This window comes from Neophocaena asiaeorientalis, unplaced genomic scaffold, assembly GCF_003031525.2.
Source record: "Neophocaena asiaeorientalis asiaeorientalis breed wild unplaced genomic scaffold, Neophocaena_asiaeorientalis_V1.1 scaffold312, whole genome shotgun sequence".
Taxonomy (NCBI): domain Eukaryota; kingdom Metazoa; phylum Chordata; class Mammalia; order Artiodactyla; family Phocoenidae; genus Neophocaena; species Neophocaena asiaeorientalis.
In genome coordinates this window covers 358338-373401 of record NW_020174707.1, presented here as the reverse complement: position 1 = coordinate 373401, position 15064 = coordinate 358338, and the positions used below count along the sequence as shown (strand labels likewise).

General features: G+C 48.2%; 1 long non-coding RNA gene across 1 annotated transcript in view; it reads right to left on the bottom strand.

The window, feature by feature from the left end:
- LOC112409636 (uncharacterized) overlaps nt 1–15064 on the bottom strand; it is a 217657-nt gene that overhangs the window by 179471 nt on the left and 23122 nt on the right. The window contains exon 2 of the long non-coding RNA XR_003005188.1: nt 7016–7130. This is a non-coding gene — a long non-coding RNA (uncharacterized LOC112409636). The remainder of the gene's footprint in view (nt 1–7015; nt 7131–15064) is intronic.

Below are 15064 nucleotides of genomic sequence, written 5' to 3'. Positions count from 1 at the left end.
CTTAGGCAATCTGGGTCCTCCTACAACAAGATAACCAGCCACTCCTGCCTCTCCTTCCTCCCTTAGTTCCAGGCTGAGGCAACTGGTTGGGAGGTCCCAGCCAAAGTCTTCCTGCAGAGCTTAAGCTGCCGCTGCACATCCTCTCCACACACTTCCCCACCACTGAGGTCCCGGAAGTCAAAGGCATCCGCCCTGGTTAGGGGTGCCGAGGTCTCATCTTCTTCAGGATTCCTCCCTCTCCCTCCTCCTACCCAGAACTGCCATGAGGTTTCCCAGTCCCAGCCTTCCTTTCTGGCTTGGGCCCCTTCGGACACTCCAAGCAAACAAGATACAATTCCATTGTAAAGGCAACCCAGAGCCTTGCTTCTCAGCTCTGCGGGCAGCTGGAAGGTGGGCCCCATGAAGCTGGGGTGTGCACAGCCCTCAGCCACCCAGCTCTCCGGCTCCAGCTTCCAGCTACCTGCATCACCATGAAAACAGAGTGCCGGACGAGCCTGCAGGAAAAGTCCTTTCCTGATCTGCTCAGATCTACTCTGCTCCCTGTTACAGATACTGCTGGGCGTGCAGGCACACACCCACTCCAGACACGCTCTCCCGTGCACTCAGACAGGCACACTCCCTCTCATGCATGTTCTGGTGGTGCCCTCAGCCCTGTGATACCTCCAGCTTTAGATGCAAATCCTATTCCAACTGTCAGGACTGACAGTGATGATGGAGGGGGAGGGATGGGACCATTCCCTCCGCCATTCCAATTGCTCCCCCTTTGAGCAGAGGGAATGGTCCCATTCCTGTCCTTAGTTGGGCGCCCCAACTAAGGGCAGGTGGAAATTGAACTTTTGGAAAATCAGAAGAAAGGAAGGAGAGGGGGAGCGGGAGAGGCGAGAGGAGTGGGGAGGAGGGCTGTGGGAGACAGTGGCCCTGCCGAGGGTTGACAAATTGCAGTGGGAGGTGCTCAGAGGCTTAACCTCTCCAAGTCTCAGTTCTCCTACCTCTAAAGCGGGGATAATGACACTTGTCTTTTAGAGGTGCTGGGAGGAGGAGCCTGGAACAGAGGGAAGCCTCAACAAACGGCTGCTATTATCACGGCGCCTAAATGAGAAGGAAGCTTGGAGGGTGTCAGTTCTGGGCCCCATTCATAGGGGGCCATGTAAGACACATGGTGATGTGCTGCCTTCCTTTATGGCAAAGCCGTGCCCCTCGTGACTCATTCCAGATGTCCAGTCACCCCGGCGACGGTGGGAAGAGTGGCAGGGGTTGTAGGTTACACTGTCACCCACAGGGATGGAGCGCTGGGGAGGGCAGCGTATAAGGTTAAGGCAGTGGTGTGAGGGGGTCCCAAGACAAGCTCCAAGGAGAGAAGAAATGCACAGTTCTTCCCTGCCCCTGGGGAAATCGTTTTCCGATGGCTTGAGGTTTGGCCAGAACCATCAGTAGGACCAGAGACGCAGGGAGCCACAGGCATGCAGCCCATCCACACAGGGAAAGGGTAGAGAGAAACTCCCAGGTTTGTGGCCACCTTCCTTAGAGAAATGGGACTGCCTCTCTGGCTGCTGTCTTGGGAAAGTGTTTCTAGATCATTCCCTCATCCATTCTCTGAGCCTCTGGGGCATCTTGATTGAGCACAGGGAGGCTGTCAGTGCTGTCCTTAGGGACCCAGATTCTGGAGGCAGACCTCCTGTGTTTGAATTCTACAACTTACCGTCTGTGTGACTTAATTTCAATATGCTTCCGTTTCCTTATCTGTAAAATGGGACGACTTAGCACAATTGCAGACACATGGTAAGCGCTCTTTCAATATTGGCTTTAACGATTACACTCATTGGCCAGCTGCCCAGCATCGGGAACACCTCTCGGGAGGAGGGTGGGTCAACTCGGGCTTTGCTGCTGATGCAAAGGGCGGGGAGCGTGGGGCCCATGCGCGGAGCACCCACCGTCACGGTTTACTTTTAGCTTCTTGCAGCCACGAGGATTCGCAGCGTGCTTCTCGCTTGTCCATTCTCTGGGGGGGTGGGGGGGCGCTGCCTGGCAGCAGGCTGCTCCCCGAGTCACGATACAGGGATCCCCTCCAGCCGAGCTTTCACTCAGTTCCCCGCCTGCGCCCTCTCTCGAGCTAGACTGCCATGCGGAGGCGGATCCAGCTACCGTCTCCAAGTCGGCCCCGGGCTGCTCGAAACCCCTGCGTGCCCGGCGAGCCAAGAGCCGGCCCGGACTCAGGGAGGCCCAGGGCCTCCCTTCCCGCTCCCTTCCCCCAGCGGGCGGGGAGAGGGCGGGAGCGCCCAGAGCTGAGATGCTGCCTTCAGTGCAGAGCGTGCCTCGCACCCTAGTCTGGATAATCCGTCCTGGGCTGAGACGGACAGACTTTGGCTCATCTAGGGGCAAGGGCTGGGGAGGAGGTGTCGGCCCTCTGGGAGGCAGGGGGGCGGGGAGGGGGTGAGGGAGTGAAGGCGTGGTAAGGAAGGAAGGGAATAGGAAGATGATGGAAAGAAAGGGGAAGGGAGGTGATGGGGGTGGAAATGGGGGGAGGGGAAGAAAAAGGAGGGGGAAATAAGAGACGGTGGAAAGGAACGGGGAAGGGGATGGATGCATGGGAGGGAAAGGACGAGGGGAAAGGGGAGGTGGAAAGGGAAGGGAAAGGAAGGGAGGGATGGCAAGGGAGAGTGGGGGAGGAGGAGGGGGAGGAGAAAGGCAGGCAAAGGGGGGTGAAGTGGAAGGGGGGAGGGGGAGGCAAAACTGGAGGGAAGGGAGTGAAAGGGGAGAAAGGAGGAGGAAACAAAGGTGGGGTAAGGGGTCCAAGAGGGGAAGGAAGGGAGGAGAAGGGGTGACAGGGGAAGGGGAAATGGGACCACGGGATCTAGAAGGAGAGGAAGGGGGATGGGAAAGCTTGGCTATGACCTCAGTACCCCCGACACACCCCTAACCACATTTCCAGGAAGGATTCCGTAAAAAGGAGCCAGAGGGAAAGAGGGCTCTTGAGAAAACGCTAGGTGTGTAAGAGCTCTGAAGTGGCACATACTGACCTTGGACATCTGAGGGGCTGGATACAAAGGTCCTGGCCCACGGCCAGGCCAGACAGGCCCCCCCAGGGAAAGTCAGTGAGTCCACGTTCAAATCCCTCTTCTGTCTAGGAGGTTCACTGGGCATATGACCTTGGAAGAAGGTGGCAACTTGCCCTGAGCACTAGTTATCGTATTTATAAAACGGGGATGATTTAAATGCCTGCTTTACAGGGATGTTAAATTAGGTTAAACAAACAAAGAAATGGAAAGGCCTTGATCTCAGTGGTCACAACCTAGCATTTCATTTGGTGCTTGTAGAGATGCACATTGGTGCCCGACCTGGGCTGGCACACCCATCCCCCAACTGCTGTGTGTTGACCCCTTCTCAGATGGGAGCCCCCTTGCCCCCAAATGCCTGGGAGATTACCATCTCTGCCCCCTGGGGCTACTGGCAGCCAAGGCCTCTCTAAGCAGGGGCTGGAAGTGGTACAAACCCACCCCCTTGCCTCAAGGTGGGCAACTCCAGAGCTCCCCAAGGGATCAGGCTAAGTCAAGACTTATCTGAACCCACATCCGTTCAGCTTTCCCCTGCCCCATCCTGCTTCCCTCACTCCCTCGCAGGCTTCTCCTGAGAACCCTCTTCCAACAAGCCACTCACACCTCAATCCCTACCTCAGGCTCTGCTTGCTTCTAGGGAACCCCACTTAAGACAGCACCTTCCTGAGGACTAGTTGTCAATGTGCTGGGACCAAAAATGGGCCCAACATTGGCGACAGGGTCCCCTGGAGATAGAAGGGCCCCACACAGCCCTGCTCTTACCCAAAGCGGCCACATCAGGTCAGCTCTGTGAACCTCTGGCAGGTTCCAGGCTGCCCTGGGCTGGTCTCACCTGTCCTGGGAAAATTGGAAAAGGAAGCTGGGTGGGATTCAAATGACTGACTTAAAGTAAAAACAAGCTGGGAGGGGTATCCCGCAAGGCTATGGTTTCCTGGGACACCAGGCAGCCACCAGCCCTTGCAAACAGGGCTGACACAGTACCTCAAATATTCCAAACTGGCTGCTCAGGAGCCCGCAGGTGGGGAGGCTGGTGGAAGGGGAGGCTGTTGATCTTGGGGGCTTGTGGAGCTGGGGGAGTTTAGGAGTGATTTAAAGGATGAGAAGGAGTCAGGGCACACTTGCATGGGGGAGGTGCCCACAAAGCTTCCATTCTGTATGCAATTAGTCTAGGGATGCCCTCATTTGCATAAGGTTCATTAATTTGCATAAAATTGCTTGAGGCCCTAACCACCGCTACAGAAAATAAAATAACATGAATCAATTAGCGGGACTGACTGCAATTGGAACAAGCCTGGTGTTCGGGAATCCTCCTAACTCAGGAGCACTGGGTGGGCAGGAAGGCTGCTGGAAGGCGACCCCTCCAGACCAGCTCAGCTGCCCCAGGGAGGAAAGCTCTGCTCTCACCCTGCCCCGAGGAGGGATGGGGCCATTCCCAAAAGTAGGGACTAGCAGCTGGGCACAGTCGGTATGAAATCAGGGCCTGAGCAGATGCGGGCAGCAGACCCTAGCTAGTGGAAGAGGCGTGAGAGGACCACACGGATGAAAGGATGTGAAGAGACAGGTCTGGTGTGGGAAAGGAGGGATGCTCGTCATCTCAGTCCCCATGTTTATCGAGGGCCTTTTCTGCCTCTGGCCTGAGCTGCACATAGTCTCATTTGGTTCTCATAACAATCACAGGAAACTGGTACAATTACCCCACTGTAGAGATTCAAAAACGTAAGTTCGGAGGGGTTATAGACTTGCAGCAGCAAATGGCAAACCTGGGCCTGCCCAGCTCCAGAGGCCCATAACAAGCTCCCAGTGAGAACAGCGCCTGGCAGCCGGCAGGAGAGCAATGAGTATTTGTTGAATAAATGACTGATGTATGTGGGGATGAGCTTTGAGGGGAGGTGAAAGTCAAACCGAGGATGCTGTGTGGCAGTTCTTAAGGGAAAACAGGTTAAAAGTGAACCACAGGATGCGATTTCCTTAAAAAAAAATTGAATCATCTGGGGAGTCTGGGAGGATGCAGCTAAATCACATTTCTCCTGTCATAATTTCCATAAGCTGGCCTTTTGGTTCCTCTTTGGCGTCACCCCATCTTATGCTCTCTGCGTGCCCATGTTCTCAGCCGTGCCTGGCACTCCCTGACATGCTGCACTGTCAATTCTGGTCTGGAACCTATAGGTCCTCGGTGAGAGAGCCGAAGCCATAGCTAACAACAGCTAAGAAGCTGAGGTCATGGAGCCCAAGCCCATTTCCCACTGCTAAAACTATATGGGCTCTTATCTTTCATTCCCATCCACGAGTAAGCCTTCGCTGATGGATCACCAATTTCTCTCTCCATCTTTCCCTTTCTCTCTTGCACTGACCCTGCTGCTTTATAAGAACTCTCAGGGATTTTTTTTTTTGTGCCTCTGCTCTCTTTCTGAACCTCTTCGTCTCCCAGAGCCACTGTTAATGAATCAAATTGCCCTTCGACTTGAATTACGGGGAAAGCAGCCTCACCCACTACTCGTAGTAGATGGGGTGACTGCCCCCAGATCCACACTGGCCTCATTGCAACGGCTCAAAGCGGATGTTTATTTTTGAATCTTGCATCCTTTATCTGAGAAAATTGACTACCGATGGGAAACAATTACCTACCACTTACCCCACAGGGCTTATGGGAGCAGATGGCACGTGTGATGGAGAAGCAGCACAGTGCGTTAATGTCATCAGCAACCATCACAGCCATAATGAGCCCACATCACGGGGACTGGGAACCAGAGAGAGGAAAGAGTAACAGCTGGGCACTTCAGCCAGATGTGGTTGCAACCACCCAAATGGCTTGTTCCAGTTTCACTTAATGGGCAGAGAGCGATATGAAGCTATGAGGGGACCCACAGTGCCTCTGCTAATTCTGCCCAGAAGGAAATGCAGGAGACAGTCCTAGTAATGTCTATAAAGCTAGGAGTGACGTTCAAAGATAATACACAGTGGATGTGAGAAAGACCTGCAGGACACTTCATGATTTGCTGAATTTGGACGCTGTGATATCAGGGACTGTAAAGAAAGAATGACAGGTCAATTTCTTAGCTACAGAAAGGACAAGGATGAGGACCAATGATCCAGCCAGAGTCCCCGACACCTCAGAGGGGTTTGGGCAGAAAAGGAAAAATCGCCCCACTGCAGAGTCTCCCCGACCCCTGCCCAGCTTGCATCACATCCATGACTTTGCTCCCCACTCCCACTCTCCCACCACCTTTGCTCTGGGTTTTCTCAAAGCTCAGAGCAGTTCAAGGATGCTTTCGGATTCTTTCTTCTCCTTCCCAGCTAAACCCTGAAGTGGGTTCTACACCAACAGCATGAACATGTAGGATCTTAGCACGTACTCTGGTTGCTAATGTTTGGGGGACAGGTTCGTCTTACTAGTCGTAACCAAGTGAGAAAGTTTTGGCTGGCTGGCACCTGGCTGCAGGCAATGGATGAGCTCTTGAAGATGCACAGCCAGATTCAACGGAACTCAGTGACTCCCCCGAGATTGTGCCATTTTGAGAAGCATCAATATTTACAGTGATTATATAACACTAAAATCATAGAATGCAAAAGTGGGAAGCAAACACAGAGAAGGGATCTTGCACAATCCCCTCATTTGGCAGAGAAGGAAACTGAGGACCAGAGTGGGGTGAATGACTTACCCAAGGTCACACAGCTTACGACTGCCTGGCTCCACTAGATAATCTAGGTCCACAGACTCTTAAAAAACTGATACATTTTCTACTCCATGATGCACTTTATCTGGTTACTATCTGTCCTTACTCCTTGTCACAACATAGATTTTTTGGTTAACTAAGCATTTAATGTTTTAGTTCATCTTCGCTTCCACTCTTTTTAGTCGCTGCGAATGCTGCTGAACTCTTCAACCACTCCAGTGAAAGTGCTCTTTGCAACTATGCATCTGTTGCTACATTCGAAGGATTACCAAACTGCATTTTACTTACCGCCTTGGCAGCATTTGACACTGCCAACCCCATCTCCTTCCCAGAATGCTCTGGCTCAGCACTGCTCAAACAGCAAGTTTTGTGGACCCGTACCAGAAGGCAAACTGCTGCTGGTCTGCAACGAGATAAGTACAGAAATTAAGAATAATCAAAACTTTTATAGCAATTCGACAATAATTTTTGTCTGCTGAATCTAATAATAAAAATGGAGTTTGTATTTTGAATGTCTGTTAATTTTGTGTTAATCCGTTTTTTCTTGCATCTGATTACAAAAATATTGCCTGTGACCCACCGGAGGGGAAAAAGCCTAGTCCTTCTCCAAAGATAATAGAAGAAGCACTGCTATAGGCCTTTATTTTTTCTGAATCTGGCTCTCCTGGTTTCCCTCCCACTCCACGCCTCTCGAACATTTGCATGTTGCCTGCATCTCTCCCACCCCAAAGATTTGCCCTTTCCTGACAAAATCCTGTGCATCTATCGGATCTCAGCAGAGAGGCCACCCCTCCAGGAAGCCTCTCCTCTGTGCTGCTGTAGAACCTTGTACTGTCCATACAATCCACACAACAGGACACGTCAGACTCCGTTGCAGCTGCCAAACCCCAGCCCCTAGCCCAGCTCCCAGCATGCAATCGACCTTTGTGGTAGGAATGAGTTTCAAGGGAGGTGGCCTTGGGAGCACACCTTTCACCAAGTTAGAAGGCATTTTCTGTCCACTCACTTCCCCCTGTTTTCTTCGTCTTCCTTAACTCTTGCAGTAGGCATCCTGATAGTCAAATTCTAACGGTGAATTAACAAGTGGTACAATCCCTTCTGAGGCTCAAGTTAAAGTCAGAAAACCCCAGGTTGCAAACCTTCCTATATATTATATGATTTCCCTTTTGGGGGGAGGGGGAAGGGAAAGCATGGAGTTTCATCCAGAGAACTCATCCCCACCAGCTGAGTGCATCCTGGGACTCTACCAGTCTCTGTGGAGGAAACTGCCTCACCTTGATTTAAGCACAGATGGGGAGCTTGGATTTAAGTCCTGGCCGGGTAGAGTGTTACCCACAAAGTGGAATGCCACACCTTTCTCTGTCCTGTGCCTCAGTGGCCTGTAGTGTGAAGGAATGGCGGCCAGGGTGACCCTCGGGGCTAAGTTGAAGGGGAGACTAATTAGTCATCCTATAGCACACTGAAAATAGAAATGTCAAGTGTTACTATTAATAGTCATGTTTCCTCTGCTCTGGTTTCCAAGGTCCCTTATGCTTTCATTCCAGAACCTCTGGAAAGTAACGAGAAACGTGATTTGGAGGGAAAAGAGAGCTGTAACTGTCGTGTACCTCAGTACGACTGGAAAAATAAAATGCAGATAAATATGTTGCCTTTCTAGAGTGACCCTGAAGACTGAAATTCTAAGAAAAATGTTCACTGCTTTAATACATAAAAATGTAAAAACTTCAGCATTGTAAAAACTATAAAAAGCCATAAACAATGAAAGGACAAATGAAAAACTGGGAAAAATGTTTTACATAGATGGCAATTGAAAGAAGAGGACCCTTAATATGTAAAGTGCTCTTACAATCAATAAGAAAGTGAGGAATATCCAAATAGAAAAATGGGCAAAAGGCATAAGTAGGTAATCCAGAAAAGAAGAAATACCAGTTGACTACATATGTAAAGATGTGCTGTTTTATTTGGCATCTCTTTGATTACCAGTGAGGCTGAATGAATATAATTCTTCATTTATCAGATTGGCAAAGATAAAACATACAGATCATCACCAGGCCAAGTGAACGGGAATGGGTATTTACATTTGCCACTAATGGGACTGTAAATAGGCACAGTCTTTCTGGAGAGCAATTTGGCAATGAATAACGGAAGCCTTGTCCTTTGAGTTAGAGATTCCACCTCTGGGAATGAATCCTAAGGAATAATCAAACAAGTACACAAAGATGTGTACGATAAGATTGGTTACCTCAGCGGGGTTTATAGTAGCGAAACTGGAAGCTATCTAAATGTGTATCAGCGACTGATTGGTTAAGCACACAGTTGGATACTATGCGGTCACTTTAAAAAGGTCAATAGCTTTATACCTATTGATATGGAAAGGTATCCATGACATGTAGGTGTCACTAAAGGAAACAAAGAAAGTTGGAGACTGGAGGTGTAGAATGATTTGTTTCTTTTGAGCATTTTTTAAAGTGTGCGCGTGTAGAAAAAGTCTCAGTAAAAGTGCTCTAAAATCATGCTTTTTGAAGGATGAGGTTACAGGTGATTTTTACTTTCTTCTTTTATACTTTCCCATAACGTATTGACTTTTCACAATGAAAATTTATAGTTCCCTCCATTGAAAAATGTGTTTTAGGAGCACTCGGTCTGGTTACTCTGGCTGTTTTACGGAGGTGGGAGAAGCAACAAATAAAGACGTAAGTACATAAATAAACATAAGGAAGTAAAATTTGATTGCTCCTCTCTGGAAGTACTATTTCATTACTCATTTTGGAATGCACTCACATGGAAGCTTCCCTACCCCCAGCAGCCCCATCTTTTTCTTTTGAAAATATCCTGGAATATTCTATTACATGAGTTGCTCCTGAAATCATTCTTGGGTATAATACTTGTATTTTTAATTTTTAAAATCTCTAATAAAAAATAATTGCCAATAAACTCTGCTAAAAAGCATCTCTCCCCAGGGACATATATTATGATCTCAATCCTCTGAGTGAAGCTGTGCAAAGAGGTCCCGCTGGGCCAACTCCACTGGGATCGCTGTCCCCAGGTGTGCATGGCACCCTTTCCCTTCGCTGGGAGCCAGCAGCCCTGCTAGTGCCTCTGAGTGATCTTCCCAACGTATTAGCTTCTCGTTCCACTCTTATAGGACCAAATCGGGGACTGTCCCCATGTTTAGAAATGTAACCTGGGATGCTAAAGAAGTGTCTTCTGTTAGTAAGTCTTATGTCGTCTTAGTATGAGGACAGGAATATGAACGGCGTACCAATCTTTCACTGTGAAAATATTTGCTAGAGAAATAAGAATACAGAAGAATCACACTCCTCTCAGCTGTATTATATGTCATAAAGCAGATATATTAATACATACATACACCATATATATATATATATATTTTTTTTTGTTTGAACCATATGAAATTTCTTATACTCAACTCTTTTTGACCTTTAGAAATGGCAATTTCATATGGTTCAACCTTACATATTATTCTTCTATTGGTAGTATCTGGACAGTTTTATACAATTAGAAGAATTAAGTAGAAACTAATACTACAATGTTGTTATTGTTGCTTTTGTAGCGCAATAAAAATCTCTTTCCGGGGAAGCAGAAAAGTGACCATTTTAAGTGGATTTCCCTATGATCAAAGTATACCTATGTGTGTATGCACGTGTGCGTGTCCTTAGAAACGAAACAGAAAACATCCCATACGTTAAAAAGAAAAATTAGTCTTAATCTAACTTTCTCCTGTGCCCCATCTAATAACTGCTTTGTTGAAGTTGCTTTTTGAGTCTGTTTCTATTTTTCAGAACTTTTATCTTTAAAAAAAAAAGGAAAACACATCTTCCCAGGTGATATTACTACATTGCCGTTCATTTTTCACATTATAGCTCCACTCATCCCCCTGAGAGACCATGCCGTCCTTTGACAGCTGGCCAGAGATGTTAAACAACTTGCCCAAGGTCACACAGCTAATTAGGGCAGAGCTGGGACTAGAACCCTGGGCTTTTGGGCTTTTCCACCCTGCAGAGGGAGTAAGGGCTGTTATCATCAGCTCCCCTCTTGAAGGAGGATCGGCTAAGTTAAATAGCCAGGCTGGGAACCAAGAGCCTGGAAGGTCTGAGGGAAAAGATCATCAGTTGACAAATTATAGTGATCATTATTAATGTTATTATTCATATGCTATGTCTGCGGCAGAAAACAAAGGTTTATTTAAAATGCACATAATAATTTGAGTTTCCTGCAACATTTATTTTCTGTCTAAATTATTTTTTAACTGATATGAATGCGAAGACTTCTGAGGACAAAAAGCAAGGCTTTTAAAAAAATCCATAACCTTAAAATTAAGACCACATTTATTCACACTGCTGCTCGCGGCCCAGAACTTTCTCCCTTTTAACCCTTCAGTGACATCAGCAAGCCACGTTTCCACCTCATCTTGGCCCAATTTTTCTTTTTGCCTGTAGCAACTGCATTGGAAGACCAAAGTATAATGCATTTCACAGTAAGAATCCTAATGGGATTTTTAGTAAACGGGCCCTACCAACCCACTTCCCCAGTGAAAACATGCCTCTAATTGATCTCTATGTAGAAACAGCAGCTGGTGATCAGAACCACTGTGCTCTGGTGGGTAATTTTTTTATCAGGACAAGCACTTCCGTCATGATAAGAGAGAAACAGCAGGACCTGGGGAGAGGCACACAGAGAGGGCCAAACAGACAGACAGACACAGATAAGACCCAGCAAAAACCTGCCTGCAGAATCCACGGCCACGCAGCCTTAAATGGAAAGTTTCTGATAACCCATGATGGATTGCAGCCAGGTGGACGCGGGGAGGGGCTTGGGAAGCCACCGGGAGTGCGGAGGGTCAGGAGAGGCCGGCTCCCCGCAGCGCCTGCGCTGGCCCGGAGCTCTGTTAGGGGGCGCTGTGGTGCCGCAAGTGCCGATTCCCCACCCTCCAGAACCCGCAGCTTCCTCCGGCCCGCCTGCCGTGGTTGAAACCCCCATAGCTCTTTTGGCAAAGAGTAGGTGTGTCCTGGCCAGGTTCCAGTTTGGGTAATTACAGCCTGTCAACCTAAACTCCCCCCAGGATTGCAGTTAAATATGGTACCCGTCTTCACAATTAAGTTTTTGCTCTAATAGGACACTCGATTGTCATGTTACGTGACAGTTAAATAGCGGCTGCATCGTACCCCAGAGGTAGCTGCACTTTTGTAGTGACTACAAAGATTTCTCTGGGTGCAATAAATGACCTGTATGGACAGAATCGGGGGGCTCTTTCTGCTAAATGAGAGTTGTTAACTATAGGATTTTGCTCATTATTCAAAATTTTTTTCTCTAACTCTTTCAGTGGGAAAATATGGGGAACACTTACTACTCCGATATCGTTTCCAGTTCTTTCTCCTGGAAATAAAAATCAGGATGCCAGGTTGCTGCAGGACAGGGGAGGCCTCCAACTACCCTTCCAGCCCCAGGTCCCCTCCATTCCTTCGTCTCAACATCACGGGATCCTTGCCTTTCTCTAAAGGTGCCATGGACTCCTCCCTTGCCCGTGTCCCTGGTTATCCCACAGCCTGGAACATCTTTCTTTTGTTTTCTGCTTACAGAGACCTTTTATCCTGCCAAGATCCAGCTTAAATGCCACCTCCTTCATGACGCCATCCTCCACCTTCTCCTCCAATTAAGTGTTTCTCCTCTTATAGCCCCCATTCGACATTCCTATTACCCTCACTCAGCACCTCCTCCAATTTGTCGTGTATTTTAGTAAGTTGTTTACACATCGGGCACATGCCCTGAACTATGAGCTCCTTGAGGGCAGGGGCCTTAGTTACTTTTCCTTATACCCGACCACAATGCTTAACAAATATTTTTGATGGAGAGAAAGAAGGCATCCCCTCTTCCTTTTCCAAGAGCATAAGTAAGAATATCTACTATTTACTATAGGCTGATCATTGTTCTAAGCATTTTACCTGTACTAACTCATTCAGCCCTCACCATCTCATAAAGTATCATCATCATTGTCTCATTCCTATAGATTAAAATACTGAGGCCCAGAGAGGTTAGATAATTTGCCCAAGGCCACACAGCCAGTAAGAAGTGGGGCTAAGAATGAATCCCTTGGGGCTTACCCCCCCACCCCACCCCAGAACCTCATACCTTTACACTGCTGGATAGTACAGGTTTTTAATTAAACATATCAGCATCCCCACCGTCTTCAAAATTTTAAATCAATCCAGGTCTGCGAAAGCACAACTCATTTTCTAAAGGGGTGAGCATGAGGTGGGAGCAGTTGAGACAGCATGCACCTGTCTCCATTCCGCTTAGGCTATCCCAAATAACAAGTGGGCTGCTTTCCGAAATCCACATGCTTGTTTGTCAGCTTCCATCCTTGGGCAATTATTTCACACTGAAAATGAGAAGGTGATAATCTAAAGTATTCGCAGCCAGTCTTGCCTACAGAGGTGTGAGCAAAGAGGAAGATCGCATGTTGTGATTAGAGAGAGAAGAAACAAACCCCAGTGATTGCGGTACGTGAGGAAGGGGTCAGCCTCATTATTCTAAAGCATAGTTTTCTGAACCCATAGAAATATTTTATTCCAACAAGTTAATTCCTTTAAGTGGTGAGCGCTGAGCATGGCAGACACGATTATCTTTCTTAGGTTTCTGGCCGCTTTCTCCCCACCCAGCTGGGGGAAGGATTTCTGCAGCTCACCTCTGCAATTAGAAACAGCCCCACAGGGCAGAGGTGCAGCCTGCGTTCTGAGATACTCTTCTGCTGCTGAAATAAAAACAGCCTTTGAGAATATTCTCCTGCCAAAATCATTTTAGCATTTCACTGTCACACAGCAGGAGGCAGAGAGAGGGAGGGAGGGAGAGAGGGAGAGAGAGCATCCTTTGCGCGCAAACCCAAGCAAGACCTCATGAGTCTTTCCCGTGTACAAGGAAATTAATTAATTTCCTTTCTTATTTTTCAAAAAGGGGGCCATAAAAACATAGTTCAAGGTGTTACGTTTTCATAAGGAAGAAGTCTCCATTGGAAGTGAATACCTCTTTTAAGACAAGGTTGTAATTAGATTGCCCGTGGTGATGATGAATGGGGAGGGTGAAGGGTCCTCGGCTTCTTTCTGGGGGCAGAAACATCCTCGAAGGCAGAGGCGAGGGCTGCCTCGGGCAGCCACGCTGGTGCCAGCGCCAAAGACTGTTCTCTCCCAAGAAGCTCAAAGAAGAAAGGCTGTTTCTAAACCGAGGAGGAATAACAGGAATAACAGCAGAAAAGGCAATTGAGAGGGTGAGCCGAGGTGTTTGCCTCTCCCCAGTGCTTTCTGCACAACCTCTTTCAACCTGGGTAGATTTTCTCTCTTGCAGTTGCTGGAAAGAATGGAGAACTTGGTTTCTGCTGCCCCTGCCTTTATGAATGCCTTTTTGTTTTTGTTGTTTCTACATGCCTGTTAGGGACTGGACTGTGCCCCCTCCCCCCAGATTGATATGTTGAAGCCCTAACCCCCAGAACGTGACTGCATTTGGAGCTGCCACATAAATGATTAAGTTAAAATAAGGCCCTTAGGGTGGGCCTTAATCCCATCTGCCTGGTGTCCATATAAGAGGAAATTTGAACATGCCAAGAGACCCCAGGAGTGTGCACAGACAGAGCAAATACCACGTGGGGACACAGTGAGAAGGCGGCCGTCTGCAGGCTAGAGAGAGAGGTCTCGGGAGAAACCAACCCTGCTGACACCCTGATCTTGGACTTCTAACCTCCAGAACTGTGACAAAAGAAATTTCTGTTGTTTAAACCACCCAGTCTGTGGTCCTCTGTTATGACAGCCCGAGGAAACTGATACCCAAGTATTTTTCACAATATGGTCCATGGACCACTTTCATCAGAAAGTGATGAGTGGATTAAAATTTAGATGCCTGGGCCCCATTCAGACCTACTTAATCAAATCTCTAGGGCTCAGGAATCCGTAGTCTGTCTCAAGCACCCCAGGCCATCCCAGTGCACACTCAAGTTGGGAAATCCCTGCAGCTGGAATTTGCGGAGAGAAAGGATCACCTTGGTGGTGATCTGAAGGGGGCTGCCCGAAGGCCACACTGCCTAACTCCCCCCAGCCCCCTTAGAAAGGCGTGCTTTGCAGTTAAACATCACCCTCTCCCTTGTGGATCTCTTTTCAGTGCAAATAGCTCCTGGATGGGGGTGACAAATTAAGTCAATAACCTTTGAGTATGAATTCATTTATCAGCTGAATTCCTGTGGGATTGGAAGGATGCCAAACCTAAGAAAAACCGAAGAGCGGGAAGAAGTAGGGGGTGTTGAGAAATGTCAGCATGGTCCAGAGAGGGGAA